General features: G+C 40.1%; 1 long non-coding RNA gene across 10 annotated transcripts in view; it reads right to left on the minus strand.

Moving 5' to 3' along the window:
• The window catches only part of LOC120757144 (uncharacterized), a 150368-nt gene that overhangs the window by 33472 nt on the left and 99866 nt on the right, over positions 1 to 17030 (minus strand). For 8 of the 10 annotated variants that reach the window (XR_009208191.1, XR_009208192.1, XR_009208194.1 and 5 more), the window contains 3 exons: positions 16073 to 16218; positions 6771 to 6910; positions 6124 to 6385 (listed from right to left, as the gene is read on the minus strand). This is a non-coding gene — a long non-coding RNA (uncharacterized LOC120757144). Of the gene's footprint in view, positions 1 to 6123; positions 6386 to 6770; positions 6911 to 7837; positions 7893 to 8481; positions 8579 to 16072; positions 16219 to 17030 lie in introns of those variants that run through there. The other 2 variants (XR_005702382.2, XR_009208197.1) reach the window with 2 other exon arrangements.

Here is a 17030-nt window from a genome sequence, read left to right on the forward strand (position 1 = left end):
AATAAGCAAGGCAATAGCTCTATATGGGAATTATACCCACAGTTCTCCTGTGTATTAAATGGAGGATGTGAGCGATTATTTTAACTGGCTGCTATGACATCACCATTATCATGGATATTCAAGACATTAGAAGCTGTGTGCTGTCAGTTAAATGATCGCATCTCAAGTGCACCTGTGTTATTATTATTCATTTGGAGCAGGATCATTAACATATTCCTTAAGTCATTTACAGGCAATTTGACTCTACAGTAATGATTTTTCCCTCTTTGTAACAAATTAATGAGATATGTATAAATACCCAAGTACAAATGAAATTCACACAATTCATACCATAATTAGAGTGTACCAAAGGTCTGAAGATTGTCTAACTTTTGGGGTTTTTTTTTCCTGTGGTAGGCAGCTACTCAGCACTACACATGACTCTGTCAGAAGACCCCTGACAATATATTTTAACACTCACAAGGTTAACAGACATGTTAGCTGTTGGCACTTATCAAGCAATACTTGTAGCCCAGGCTCAAGAATTTAAATTACGAAAGCAGAAGAGGTAAGAAGCTGGAGATTTATTAAATCTATCTATTAAACTACATAAGTTACATGTTCAGTATCACCACTGTAATTAACTTCCCCCAGTTCCAAGAACACACAGTTGTTTCTGGCTAGACAGCTTTGAGAATCCTGGAGCTGATTGATAAGTGTGTATGAATACAGCAAAGCACATCCACACACCTGCCAAACAGCTTAAATATTGATAACACATTTTAGGATTTTTTCCCTTGTCCATGCTGACAGAACTTCCCTAAAACTGTAAAATCTCTGTCATTAGTACAAGATAGTGCTGATCTCAGCTTGCATAAAAAGTTCTTTGGAGAGGACATTGCTGGGGTTAAGGCTGCTCTAAGACTGTCAGAAAACTGCAGTTCACACTCATTTGGACCCAAAGAAACCTCTATCCCATAACACCCAAGATGCAATAATTGCCTACTCCAGGCAACATCTTTTCCTCACTCACAAGATGTGGTGGACTGAAAAAATTCACAGCAGCATTTACACAGATCAGTCCTACACACCATTTGCCCTTACATTGTCATTAGCCAGTATCGGTGGATTGAAATAAATTATTTTATTGCAAAACAATTCTTTCAATCATATGCAGGGGAGAGGCAGCGTGGCTTTGAACTACTGGGTTGAAATCTAGGTACTGGGCAGGTATACCCTGTCTCTAGAGCTTCATTTGTTACACTAGCAAGGTGACAGTGGGCACAGTCTTCCCCACTGGGAGAAGAGACACTGTAAGGTGGCAGCTTTTCTTCCAGCTCATTCCCCTCAAAATGTGTGTAAAAACCCTGCTATCTGGGGAACTTCCCTCACACAGGTGCTCTTTAGAAGTGACTTGGGAGTATCTGGAGAGACAGAGTGGGGGTAAAAGTGTTCCCGCTACTCTTCAGTTTGACAAGAGTGGATCCTGGAGGTGCTCAAAAATCCCCAAATATATCCACAGCAATGACATCACCTCTGCCTTGGCTCAGCAACCTCTGTTGGACAAATCTTTAAGAGGAAATAGATGCTTCACAGGAAGGAGCAGCTGCATGTGTGCATAGGGAACTCTGAGACAATAATCTATAACTCAAAGCATGAGACATTCTGGATGACATACATGATCTTGTATGGCAACAGATACAGGAAGGATCCTAGGTTCATCTGCAGTCAATTTTGTGCTAGACTTCCATTTGGAAATCTTGACCTTAGGAAGGCAATTGGATTTTTTTTTTCCACTTCTTCCACAGTTAGGATATCAGAGAGAAGTGGTGAGCCAATGGCACACAAGAAGCTTAGTAACATGATGCCAAAAGATCTGAGATTTTGTGATCTATTTTCCTAATTATCCTGGGAAAATTACAGCTCCCTTTATGGAATAAGAGCATTACAAAGATAATACTTTGCTCTGTGGTTATCAAATATCTGGTTACAATAAGCCAATTTGACAGGTGAATAAAAAAATATCAGCTGATACTAATTCTGTCAGTAGATGAAGGCACCACCATTTCTGCAAATATTACAGAAAAAGGAAGAATTTTAATTACCAAATGCCACACCAGTCATAAAATCAAAGCACAGAGGCACTGGAATGGAAGCAAAAAGCAGATGAATCCTCAGTATTTTTTTCAGGACATAAATAACTCAGATAATCTTACAATAAAACAGTACCCACTGTGTCAGATGTGTCATTCCCAAGTACCAGTTAGAAACAGAGATTCAAAAAGAACGCTTAGACTCTTGAACATCACACTCCATCAGAGTAATTTACTGTTTTTAATATGCAACTGAAATGCTACAGAAAAAAAAAAAAGTTATATTATAATATATTTTGTGCTGTTGAAAGGTACTTCCTCCAACAGTGTATTCCACACCATTGAAAACTCAGCCTTTGCCCTGCCCATCCTCCTGGTATAGCTCATGTCCCCATCACTTGGCCAGGTGGCTCTGTTCCAAGGCCCTTTCTCAGGATCTGATATTTACAATGTGGCAACAGCAATGGCCTGGGGTTTTACCTCTCCTGGAATAAAATCTGACAACTCACCCCCTCTCATATCAGTATCTAGAGACTGTCCACCCCTGCCCACCAGCCACAGTTAGTGTTTCCCTACCCAAGCAAGCTCAGATGGGCCTCTCACAGGACTTACCCTGCACTGCACCGTGACAGCAGACATTTAAAGCAGTTCACAAAAGAAAGAATTTGCTATTCTTTCACACAATGATGGAATGCATCGGTGTCATGGTAGAAAGCCAAAGGAGAGTTCCATATATATATATATATACTCACACCCCCCCCCCCACACACACACACACACACACATACATATATCCTCTTTCTCCCATGCCCGAGACAACCTGGCTGCCTGTCCAGCTTGGGACAGCAAGCCCTACCCCTGAAATTTCTTGGTGCCCTGATTCTTCCCAGGGTCTGCATCACAATTCCCTTCCCACATTTCTCTAAAACCCCTCTCTCTCTCTTCAGGACAGAAGAATAGAAATGATCCATGGCCATCACGAGAGCCCTGATAAAGTAAGCCATCCTGCTCCAGACTGTTACTGTGACAATTTAAAGCTGTGAATCTGACGTTATCTTACCTATGCCAGCACTTTCCTTGTCCCTCTTCCAGCTTTAAAGACCATTTTAAAGTGGCATAAAGCTGCATTCACTCAGGCAGCAATGTACAAGTTTGAAGAAATCCACAATACACATCAGAATAATGCAGAGCACTCATCATGACTCATTCTTACTTCCTCTGTATTCGCTGAAAGCAGTTTTATATTTGTGAACTGCATGATACCACTGAACAGCACCTGAGTGCCTTCTCTGGGTGACAAAACTTGCCACTGCCAATTTATTGGACTTTATTCAGAGCAGAACAGGATCCATCCAGTTCCTTTCCCCTGGCCCACCCAGCACCAGCCCCCCACCCTCAGCCTCCTTCCAACCTCCCTGGGCTCCCTTAGCCACAGCCACTGGCTCAACACAGCATCACAAACCTGCAGTCCCTTTTAAGATGGCAAAAGGGGCAGAGTTGGATGCTGTTTGCTCTGCATTGCTCTATTGTTCATGTGCAGATGGGACAAAGACCTCTCTTACTCCCAGCTTTGCTGTAGTTCTGTTTGGATCACCTACTAGTACATCAGCTGAAAATATACGCCACAGTAAACCAGTTATTTTTAAGACATTAACATTTACCAGCTGTTCAGGTACCTTGACATCTGACAAAAAACTAAAGAAATATTATGGCATCTGTATATCACACAGGCAAATAACCAAACTTAAATCAAATGTTACATAATTTTTCACCTCTGACTATTCTGGGTGAGGGGGGGGAGGAAAAGGCAAAAGCAGGCTACGTACTGTGTCACACTCAGAACAGATTTATTTCATCTTACTGAGGCTTCCTGTATCACTCATTACTCATCTATCCAGAAACAACATGTTTAGCTTATGAGAACAATAGCCTGTAAATTTTGGAATCTGAAATATTCATGAGAAATAGGTAATGACATTTACAGCTTAACACGTACATACATACTCTGAGGTTCTAATGAAAGCTCATAAAAAGCCAGAGTGCAATATAGCATTATCCTTTGTTTTCAACTATTTTGAAAGACAGTCTGTGTGGGAAAACAGCTGGGAGAGTTGGGGCATTTTCAGTTGCAGCAATCATTGTCTGGGAGAGGATCTGTGGCTAAAGGACAGGGGGTCCTTTAGCATTGCTGAGCAGCTGCTACAGAGCAGCAGCCCATCAAGTTGAAGGGAATGCTGCTTCCTAAACCAGAGTTACTGATGGAGCGGGTCTGCTCAGGGCTGACTCATCAATTACCATAAATGACTTGGACACAGGACTCAAAGGGATACAAAATAAATTTGCCAGTGGTACCTAAATTGGGAGGAACTTTTGATTTCTTTAAAGGCAGAGAGGCCCTGCCGGGAGACTTTGACAATTTAGAGGGCTGAACAATCACCAGTTGTATGAAACTTAACAAAGAGAAGTGCCGGATCCTGCACCTGGGGTGGGGCAACCCTGGGTGTTTGGACAGGCTGGGGAGTGAGAGGCTGGAGAGCAGTGCCACAGGAAGAGCCCTGATGGCTGGAGAGCTGAATGTCAGTCAGCAGTGCCCTGGCAGCCAGGAGGGACAACCCTGTCCTGGGGTGCCTCAGCCACAGCCGGGCAAGGGAGGGGATTGTCCCCTCTGCTCTGCTCTGGGGCGGCCTCACCTCCAGTGCTGGGGGCAGTTCCGGGCACCGCAGTGTAAGAAAGACACCAAACCACGAGAGAGCATCCAAAGAGGGCTGTGAATGGTGAAGGGCCCTGAGGGGAAACCGTGTGAGGAGCGGCTGAGGGCTCTGGGTGCGTTCAGCCTGGAGGAGGCTGAGGGGAGAGCTCAGTGCAGCGCCGGCTCCCTGCGGAGGGGAAGAGGAGGGGCAGGCGCTGATCTCTGCTCTGTGCCGAGCAGCGACAGCGCCTCAGGGAGCGGCCGAGCTTGTGTAGGGGAGGTTTAGGTTGGATATTAGGAAAAGGTTCTGCCCCCAGAGGGTGTTTGGGCACTGGAACAGGCTCCCCAGGGAAGTGGTCACAGCACCAAGCCTGGCAGAGCTCAGGAAGTGCTGGGACAATGCTCTCAGGCACATGGTGTGACTCTTGGGATGGTGCTGAGCAGGGCCAGGAGTTGGAGCTGATGATCCTTGTGGGTCTCTTCCAACTCAGAATATACCATAATTCTATGATTCTATCATATACTGATAATTAAAACCTCTTTTCCATTTAATATGGGTTTTGTTTTCAGTCTGGCTCTTTTAAGAAAGGGAAATGTTATATTATTTGGTAGAGAAAGTTTCTTTCAATAAAAAAGCTAATCTGTGTTTTGAGATAGAAAAATAATAGTCTACCAATGTTATGGCTGATTTAATTTTTAAGTCAACATTATCACATCGTTACAGGTTTGCCAACTTTATGCAACAACGATTGAGTTAGTTATTTCAGATCCCATACTTCACAAATATATATCCTTGGTAATAATAATAATAAGCATTTCCTTCAATTTATTCTAGTTTCTGAAACCTTGAGTGTGACACACCATAGCAATACATCCTTCATACATAATTGACTTTGGCACAAGTATTACAAATACTGAAATACAACAAGGACTGCTGATGGAGAAAACCAAATGAGATGAAAATCCCAAACACTCTGCTCATTTCTTCAACAGAATAAGGGTATGCTGTGTTCATGGATTAAAAAAAAAAAAAAAAAAAAAAAAAAAAAAAAAAAAAAAAAAAAAAGAAAAAAAATCTATACAATAATTTATTATTGATCTATGAAAATATCATATTAAACTGGATTAAATTTTATCTTCTCTGTTTCATATCTCACAAATCCTTTGCAATTTAAGGCAGGGGAGAATAAGTGACGTTTTTAAAGAATTTAAATCAAGGCTAAGTTTCCTATTGATAAAGAAATCGAGCATGTTTAAAAGGATTGACACCTTTGATTAACTGGAAGTTTGATACCCTCAGAGCACCTGTTGACTACAGCATTTAAGGTACCAGATAGACTCGTGCTAATCGCTGACCCTTACCTCATACAGGGGTTGAAAAGTGTAGCTCATCCCCTTAACTCAGGAGGGGAAGCTGGAACATCAGGCATCACTTTCATTTTCACTTTATCAAGAGCTCAGACCTTCCTAGACCCACATCACCCGCTCTTATCAGAAAGATGCCCTCTGCTCTCTTTCTTCTGCTTGAAGCTGGAGCCCCTCTCTGCTACACAAAGGATTTTGTCACTGCTTTCACATGGTTTGCAGCTTCATTACAACCATTTTGCACATCTCAGGCTGGAACCTGTAGATGAGAACAGCTTTTTAATGTTTCCTGTAGTCTGTAAGAATTGTGCAATTATTCAACTGAAAGCAGTAAGCATGAAGGGAAAAATATTATTTTCAACTCTACTTTCACTGCACATTTCCAAGATGAGGCAGTGAAGCTTCATTTGCAGTCTGTTACAAAGCAAATCAAGATATATATTTAATATCTAAATTGTGCACAGAAGCAATATGGAAAGAAGAGAAGAAAGTGCTGATTATGTAGTTCAAGATGGGGCGAAAAACATGCTGTTCACACATATCAAGTGCCAGCAGGCAAATGTTGGAATAGTATCATTCCCTGCTCACTTAACTTGCTTTGTGCAGAAACTGACACATCTGTATAAATATTATAGGACACTCACTTGTGATTGAGGTCTCTCGTTGCAAAAATAAGGTCTCCAGAATTAGCTTCTGGAGTGCCTGGCACCCAAAACTGCACGATAGTGAAGGGATCTTCCACAAGATGGCTCTCTCTCGCTCTGTCCCTATTACTGACTCAAACCTTTGGAGAGGGAACATAAATAATAGTCAGGACAAAACGAGATTACAGTTTGGAGGAGTAAGAGTGCCTCCACATGGGAACAGAGATGCTTCACTGAATTAGGGCAACCTATGTGACAGTGGAGAACAACAGATCATCCATTTTCTGCTGACTGTAAAGGGGTTTCACAGGGTGTTTTGAAATTATGTCTTTTGCAAAGCAGGTGCTTCTCCACCTGCAAGGCAATCTGGTGGCCTCCAATGAAGTTTCATTTTATCAGCCACATTCCTAAGGGGCAGTGCCTGAATTAACAAACGCTGCTTTTCAGGCTAACAGAAATGCTCAGCTTCTGGGCTCCATTTAACAGATAGTAGTTCCCGTTCTGCTAGAAACATGGGCAGTGAACCATCTCTGCAAGTGTAAATTCATACTTGCACTCCAAACTTCAGAGAAAATGAAGGAATAATAATAATAGAAAACATTTTCATCAATATATTTTTTTAATATTTTTAGACAGAAATTCTATTAATCTCTTACATGACAGCAATGGAAAAGTATCTTTGTGACATCTGAAAATGGGTGATTTTGAGTAGCTTCAAAACCTATTGTACACACAGAGCTTGCTTACCCATATTTATCCTGGACCACTGTGTATCTGTACCTTATTTTCTGTGAAGTGCACTTTCCTGTACATTGTTCTGTTTAATGTGCTTACCAGAGCCTTTAGAATGTAACAGATTTGTTTATGGAGTGTTCATCTACACCTACAGAAAATTCTCTCAGAAATGAAGTGTCTTAACAATCTAAAATACATTTGACTGATACAGAGATGCTAAGATCTTGCCTTATGCCACCAAGAGTGGCATTTTACAGTACCTGATGATGATATAGATATTTCACATAGTATAATGTACATTCTTCCTATACCAAGTATTTAAAGTAGCTGACCTTTAAGCAGTTCCATTAGGTGGATTCAGGACAGTTTTGTTATCAAATAACTGCCCTACAGAGCAAGAGAGAAACAAACAAACATCAAAATAGGAGAATGGGAATATTTTTCACACTGTTTCTTCCTTCATTTCCAAACAGTATTCTGGGACAGGCATAAAAGCAGTAAAAAACTCCCTAGCCCCAATCCTCTTTGCTATAGAAAGTGGGAAGAGCTGTGAGGGAAACCTCCAGTTCTGTGGGATTCCTGGCACAGTTTGGAGCTGCTAAGGTGCGAGCTTCCTAAAACACGTTGTGGGAAAAAGTTGGGACACCAGCTTCCCACATGGTTTATCTAAGGCAGCTCACAGCTTCAGGCTACCCCACTTCTACCACAGCACAAAAGTACATCACTGGCAGCTGCACTAGGACAGCTGGGACACTGAAATTACCATGTAATTTACTCTCACATGCCCGTGCTCATTGCTTCTGGAATATACCATCCTCAGTTGGCCCCATTTTGACAGATGATAAGTGCAGTGTGGTAGGCAGGGACCTTCTTTCTTCTCACATCACTGTTATGTGGTCTCTGCAGAGCTATCAGGAGGTACCAGAAGTGTAGACCCACATTTGGCTTGACAATAGCCAGCAGAGAGTTCTCTTACCACACTAGGACTCCTCAGTGAGCATTTGCAGCTAGATTACATCTCTTCTTCATAGTATGAGCACAGGAAACTGCTTACAGGGTCCCCTAAGAATATGGTCTATTAAATTAGCAAAACCAGGATTAGGTTTACAGCCTAAAAGGAATGAGAAAACAGTGTTTTCTACACATTACAAATTGATATTATTTTTATGTACCTTGAATTGACTATTGACCACCTGCTCCCGATCATACACGCTGCTCCCCACCTCATCATTCAGCTTTCTTCCATGCACAGAACAACTTTTTCCAGCACTGTGGTTACCATTGGACCATTTTTCTAGCAAGGTAAAGGAGCTCTGCTCTCTACATTTTATCTCACCTGCGCTGAGGAAATCGTATTTTAGTCCATATCACAAGATGGTGGAGAAACCTGATCTCTAAGAGTAGCAGCTTTTCTGTCCTAGGTGCTGCCAGTCACAATTAGGGCATGCAGCTGAGAGATATAAAAAATGAGAGAAATGCCCAAATTTCACACTCAAGTGTGCACACAACAACAGGAGCAGGTGATTGGATCACATCATGCAGTTCTGCCTCCATCACCCGCCAGAAATTGTGACTCAGGTCTTGGAGTGTTTAGCAAGCTTCTGGCACTCGTTTCATAAACAGCTTGAAAATTAGGCAAAGAATAAAAGGAACTTTTTTTCCTTAGAGTTTTTTTAGTCCTTGAAAGATAAGCCTGTTATTAGTTTCACTTGCTTCTTTGCAACAACTTCATTTCCTCAGCACATTAGACAAAGTCTGCTCCCAATGCTATCTCCCAGCTCAGGGACTGACCATCTCCTTTGAAACACTGACCTCCTCCTCAAAAAACACTTCTGTTTTCTACTTGTGAACATAGGTAGCAGCACTGGGGAATGGAGTTCAATTATGACTTGGCAAGTTCTACACTGTGAAGTAACTTCTTCATCCATTGGAACAAGAGAAAAGGAGCTTGAAATTTATAATGAATGTAAGGGGTGCACTGGCAGCAATGTGGCTTAGCTCCATTCTGTCAAAAGGAAGATTTTTTTTTTGAAAGAAACACAGGGATATATCTTTCACATGCTCTCAATCTGTGTTAATTAAAAGTTATTTAATTTTACTGTGAGTGAGGCTTAGGCAGGTTACTGAGAGCTCCAGGATCCAATTCTGATGCCATACTGCTTCAGATGAGTGCAAGGCAATAATCTTATTTCATAGAACCAAACACAAGGTATTCTGAAAAGAAAAGGAAAAATAAACTAACATTTTTGCTTGCAGCCTTGTAATTTCCCTGAACCATGCTGTGCTGTTGACTTTTAAGCAAAAGTCTTTATTGAAATTCACTAGAAGTTCTATTTAAGAACTGGTGGCAAGATATGGGCCATTGACTTCAGTACAATTACTCCAAGTTGTACTGCAGAAGTCTGAGACCTAAATCCTGAGTATTTCATAAGCTTGGGCAGGCTTAAGATCCATTTTACAGATGAGACATTGAACTGAGTGAAAATATACCCAGAAATCCTGTGGAACCTGATTGGACCTCTTCTGGCTTTTGCTTCTGTGGGTTTAATTTAAACTCCAAGATAAACTCAATGTACAGGCAGTTCATTTTCCTCATATATAAAAGTATACACGAAAAAAGATGTCACTGTATTACAGTTTATGCGCTTGATACTTTTTTTTTCATTTTTGTGACATTTTAGAAGAATCCTTCCTCTTTATTATTGTCAGATTTCTTTAAGAAAACACATTAAAATCAAAAAAAAAGGTCTCAGAAATGCAAATAGAAATGGTTAATTTTTCTCTGCTGGGATGCTTCAGTATTTTGGGAATATCTTATGTCCCCAGAGATCCAAAAGGCAAGTCATTTGAAAAGCAGTGTGCATGAAGAAAATCACCCGAATGCCCTGTGGGACCAATCTGAGCCCTTCAAAATCCACTGGAGTCTGTCTGCTGACTTCAGAGAGTCTCAGCGATAGTCCCCCATGCACATTTTCTAAATCTAAAGAATCATTAGGCTTTCCAGAGCTCCCTCTTACTGCCTGCCCTTTAACAGATTCAGGAACAACACACCACTAAAGATTGATGCTGTACTACCCCATGGACTGTCCGATCCCATTTTCTTTCCACGCTGCTGACCACGGGAGCTGCCATACATATGCACTGCAGCAACTGGAATAAATTGCGGGGAGGGAGAAGTGTTGAGTGCTGACAAGTCAAAGATCTGAGAGCAGCCAGTACTCCTAAAGGAGATGCTGTGCAGTGAAATAACACCAAAGCAAGATTAAGCCAACAATCAGAAGAACTGAGTATATATTAACTGGAATTTGACACAGGGAAGGCAGACAGCAATATTTTGGGAATTTTCACTGAATGTCTCCAGAATATTAAAAGGCTGGTGGCCAAGGGTCCTAGGTTTGGGATCCAGCACCTGAAATCAAGTGGCCACAGTTAAGATTCATAGGAGCAATAATTGCAGAATTGCTTTCACTGAAATGAAAAATAAAATGATTACTAAAATGAATTCAAAAATCCATGGAGAATGTATTTTGTTTCCCTGGAGCCTGGACCTCTATCTTCAGAGCAAAGAAACAAACCCCACTTTTGTACCAAGCAGTGTCAGCACTGTCAGGAAAGTGTAAATGGCTTGTTGTGGAAACTATTATGGCATCTGACACACATTTCATCTGTAGAGGGAAAATCTGGTGCATGTTTTCACATCATTTAAATTAAGCTTGTTCATACAGGCAGTGTCATAAACATCTCAAAAGAAAAAAGCAGAAGGCATTAAGTAGAAGTAACACGTGGTCTGAAAACTGATCTACTATTTTGGGTTTTGGTTAACTCCGTTTTACACTTACATAAATTTTGGGTGCAGACAAATGCTGAAGAAACTTGCTCTATGAATTGAAAGAAACCCATAAATTACTTCATATATTAGTGACTTCTATAAACAGTAAGCATACACAATTTTATTCACAACATTTTCTAAAGGAAGGATGGATTTTGGAAAGCTGTACAAGTATTCATGAATATTACAACTGAACACAAGTGGCTGACCAAGATATATTTAGAGTGGCCAAACATCCTCCTCATTTAAAACCAGAGAATCTCACAGTGGGGAGCAGGAGGACACACAGTGCCCTTGGGCACAGCACCAGAGGTAGGGGAACACAGTCTGAAGGAGTGAAGCACAAGCTCACTGCTGGAAGCTGCTGCCTGCGTGGCTGAGATGTTCTGAGCAAACCAGGCTCGAGAACTCCCGTCCTGGCTGTTGTCTACAGCGCAGAACTCACCCAAGCAGCACAGGCTGAGATGTTACCTTACAATAAAATCAGGGTTTGTAGTTTGAAGGCTGAGCCTAGGTGTTCTATTCTCAGCATTAAATATTTAGAAAGCTTTCACCCATGGTGTACCCTTTTAAAGGGCAGAAGAACTTTTCTCATTTGAAATACAAAAATCAGCCTAGATCTTAGTGAAACTAGTTACATTTTCTCACCTAGTTCTAGGTCTTAGTTCCCCATTCCTTATCTAATCCTTTCTATTTTGTATCTATTTAGGAATTTGGCCACTTTCTCAGGCTCATTTCTTCATATGCATAAACTGTAATACTTGTAAGAAGCATGAAAACCTTTTCATGTAATGAGAACCTTCCCAAAGTGCTTGGAATTCCTATAAATTATTTCTTCCTGAAACATGGATGCAAGAAGCTGGCTTCGACTCTTCACACAAAAGTCTGATGATCTTCTTAACAGATATCTCCAGGCTATAGCAGCTAACACATATTTATGTGTGAGATGGCTCAGAATAATCAATTCGGTTTGCTAAGGTTCCAGTAAAGAAACTACAGCTACAATATCTTTTTTTCTTCTCCCTCACTGTTTTCTTGCATAACATTTTTTTCCTTATCATTGCTTATTTTCATGCAGAGCGTGTTTGCTTATTTTCTATGGTCAGTAGACATTTTATTTTAATTACTTCAAAGGTAAATGCATTTGAAGACACTTGGCTCTCATTCCAGGTAAGAAAAACAATTAACATAATGGCTTTAGAACAGTACAGGAAAAAAAAAAAAAATCAAAAACATGAGCTGCCAACACTTAAAACCCCCATATACATTAATAAATATACTGTTTATTTTGCCTTTGCCTTCACCTTTTTTCAACTAATACAGTAGTGGCAACAAGTTAACTTACTTGCTGCCTAAACTTATCAAAGGTTACTGTGCAGTTATTTATCAACTGTGAACCTACAACTTCATTACTATAATTATGTAGTAACCAGCCAATTGACTTCTGGGGTAAATGCATATTGCTCTTGCGCTTCCCACTCCAACACACATTTCGTGTTACATTTCGGTTGTCACTATCTATGTGATACTGCAGCACCCCCAAGGCTGTTTAGAGATCAGAATGCCACCACTGCTGACACTGAGCAAACAAATAATGTAAGAATGCATACATACCTTTAAGAAAGGGCTGTTGGTATGTGAGAGATACATTTGTTGTAAAACAAAGTGGCAGAGAACCCTCATGTAATATAAGACCAGCTCATTCCAAGATGGACAAGAGAAGCTCAATCATGAGTTAACATCAATCACTCTAATTTCAATCAAATCCATGAAGTACGAGAACACTGCCACTCCATCCATAACATTTGATGTACATTTCATAATACATATACAAATTAGAAACTCAGTAATAGGATATTGATACAGTCTATCCATACAGATATTGATACCACTGTATTTTGATGGTTGCAAAATTCACTAATAGTCCAAAACAACTGCTACAGATGTTTTCTATGAAACTGAATCAATATCTGGTGCATTGAGGCACTGAGTAGCTGAATAATTTCTGAGTGTTTCCATGTCCAAGGAGACAGTACTGAGCCTCCCAACTCCAGCCCCTGGCTGGCAGCACACAGACCGTGTTCTCCACAGTCCACTGGTGGTCCCCAGGGCACTGCTGCTGCCCAACCCAGGCACTCTGCAGGCAAAGCCCACGTTCCAAAGGCAATTCAAGCATGGAAACTTTGCTATTCAGCCTTCCAAGGGGAACTTAATACCCTTTTTATTATGTAAAGGCGCTCAAATGACATAAAAAATTCCTTTCCAGACATATGTGAAAGAGAAGAATTTTAAAGAATTATAAGAAAGATATATCAGGATGGCCCCTGATAATTACAGCGAATAGGACTGTCCAGGAATCAAGCATGGACAAGTCTGTTTCTTCCCTTAAAACCACTTCTGGGAATACATTTACTGCCCCCATCCTCTCTCAGATTCCCCAATCTCTTCAAGAGCTTGTAAAAAGAATTACTTGGCAAATAGAATTTAATTGCATTAAATAGCAAATTAATCTTTTCCCTCTAGATATCCTACATTGTCTCTCCACACCAGAAAACAACACGAAATATAGCCACTCACTGACTGGAGCTTCATTGTAAAAAGTTATTTCAGGATATTGGCTTCTGTCCAAAAGGTAAGACTAACGGAGGTAATTTAAATATGCTTGAGTACAGGAACAAATCCCTAAGCTCCGTTGCTCTCTTTGTCAAAACCCATTCTTTCAGAAAATCATTTTCTTTACTCATTGGACAACAAAATGCATTGTCAAGAAATTTTATAGCAATAATTATAAAAGATGTCCATTTGAACCCATTGAGGTCTTACTGATTTTATAATACCCAGCAGACCGCCCTGCAGGAGAACGCTATATTTATGTTAGCAATATATGCGAGAATTGAGATCGTAAAATTAAATGACCACATAGAACTGTCATTTATATGATGAGCACCTACAAATGTGAAGGCTGGTTTATCTTGCAAGATAGGGTAGAACTAAATGGTCCACTCTCAGTGTATGCTTTTAATCACGCATTTCTTCACTGTTTCTGCAATATTACACTTGAAGGACTGGTGAGCAGTTTGCTATGAAATGTTAAATGGCTACTAGCAGTACAAGCCCGATGGAAGTGCTCACTAAAATAGAAGTACAGTACATATTGTATGCAATTGTTTTATGAGGGACATTATGGTTACTAGAATAACATTTCACCATTACCAACCGCTGAGAGAAAAGTCATTAAGATATTTGGCAAGCCAGTGTAATTTTTCAGCAGAACTACAGTACCAGACCTCAGAATAGCTTCTGTACAAAAAGGCTAGCTGTCTCGAGAAAACAACTTAAGTCTTTGGTGTCATTTTATTCATAGGGGTTTATTTTCAGATTCCAATGAGAAAGTTATTGCTGCTGGAGAGTGAACAATTGAGCCTTAACCCTTATTACAACAGTGCAATTTCAGAACCAGCGCAATAAATCTTGCAGCAGTGTTTCCATTAAAAATCTCTTTTCTAAAGAGATTTTATGGTGTGTAGTTTCATTCAGACACTTTTATGAGAGACTTCTTTAAACTATGATTTCAAAACTAGAGAGAGATTAAGCACGTGTTTAAGCACTGTTAAATAATGAGGTGGAAATAAACAAAATTCAAGTCACTGCTGTCATCTCAGCCTCTTCCATGGTTTTGCAAATACTGCAGGAACAGAAAATTCATGCTCTCCATAAAAATAGCGGGGTCCACGCTGGACGGGGTTACCCTCAACACCATCGATAGAGCAGCAACCGCCCATTTTTCATGTTGCCATTAACATATTAAAGACTGACTCACAGACACACATATGCCATTGCACCCTGATTGTTTCCAGTAAATACGGTCTCCCTCTCCCTACAACTGTACTCTAATGATGTGACGAGTCACTGCAGCTTCAAGGTGCAAACATTTTGAACAGAAACGGCCACTATGCATCACCCAACTAAATCCTTTTCTCTATAACAAGAACGGTAATGACCTATTACAGTATTATCACAAGGTAACAAGACGTAAGTAACAAGGCCCACTGCAACCAAACACTTCTAGTTGTCAATGTTTCTAGTGGAAACAATGACTTCTGGTTAACGTGAGCTGACAGGAGATCTCACCAAAGCCCCATAAATGACACAGGCCAGCATTAAACAAGCTGCTGTTGTAATCTTGCTTCTTTCTACAAATCTAACCATGACAATCCCAAAATGGTGTCATTTCAATAGGATTTTCTATTTATCTGATTTGGAAAAAAGTAAATTTTTTATTTGATTTCTTTTAATCTGATATTGTGTAATTTCCACACATATCTTTAACGTATATTGAAGCAAACCAACTAGATTCAAGTTCAAGGAAACATTTACCAAGTGATCCATTTTCTAAGAGAAGAATAAATCAGTAAAAGCTCCATCAAATACAAGGCATTTGACACATATGGGAAAGGATTATGGTGGGGAATATTTTTTCTACAAAGCTTTGTAAAAACATCCATGTTCCACTGTATCTCTAAAAGAATGCAGTTCCCATGAACTGATGTTTTCCAGTCATTTGTTGCTATCACCCAAGTTCAGAAAGTTCTATTCTAAAAAACTCATTCTAATCTGAGAGTGAGTCCCAAATTCTGAAAAAACATTGCAGTGTGGTTGGTCCTATATCTGTAACTTCCAAATAAAACAGAACACCTAACTACAGAAACTGAAATTGCATAGAAACTTAGTTGCTTACTTGCCTGGATCTTTCAGATGATTACACCTCTGATTCACAGCCCTTCACTCCTCTGTAAGGTTTCATGCCCATGTCCAGGTATCCAGAGTATTCTCCAGGGAAGCAGCTTCCTGAAGTTCTCTGTTTGGAACTAACAGTTTGGAAGACTGAAACGGGGTAGAATGAAAATCCTGGTTTAGTTGATAATTGTCAGCAGCAACTCCAGAAGGGAAACATGCAACACAGAAACCCATGGTGAAAATTAACTTATTCTCTAGCAAAGACAAATCCAGCTGAACTGAAGCTTCTGGCCAGAGCTGTCCTGTTCAGAGAGACTCAGGCCCCATTGCTACCATAACATTCCAGGTTTGCATAGTTCTATTTCTAATTTTGCAAACATTTAAACATATGCTTGATTATGCCACTATAAGTAATTCTTATGGGTCTTCCTCTAGTACAGAAATAACTCCCAAAATTTTCCATTCACTTGAAGAGGTGCTTAAGTCATTGTCAGTTTTCATACTCACATCCATCACCCCTTCCTGCACTACTCCTCACGATTACCAAGTGATTTCTGAACAACTGTAGTTCATTCATGCACTGTGAACTTATGGCAGTTATTGAGACTGGAGCAAAAATTTTAGAACAGACCTAGATGTTTGGAATCACAACAGAATATGAAAGAAATTTAGACTGTAAAGATTAAAACATTTTCTAGAACTTAACTGTTGAACTCCACAACTCTAATGTTATTAACATAAGGTTTCTAAATAAAGCATTTAAAAGTTTCTTTTTTTTTACACAAATAATAGCCAAGAACTCAAAGCAACTGCCATCATATCACAAAATTATTCCCTGTTCAACAGAAAGCTATTTTTGAGAACTTCATTCTCAATTAGCTACAACTGTACATAGAGGTACCAACATCTGTATTTAATTCTCATACTCATTTCAATGTCACAAAATTAATTTCCAAAGG

Source organism: Hirundo rustica, chromosome 10 (assembly GCF_015227805.2).
Source record: "Hirundo rustica isolate bHirRus1 chromosome 10, bHirRus1.pri.v3, whole genome shotgun sequence".
Classification (NCBI taxonomy): domain Eukaryota; kingdom Metazoa; phylum Chordata; class Aves; order Passeriformes; family Hirundinidae; genus Hirundo; species Hirundo rustica.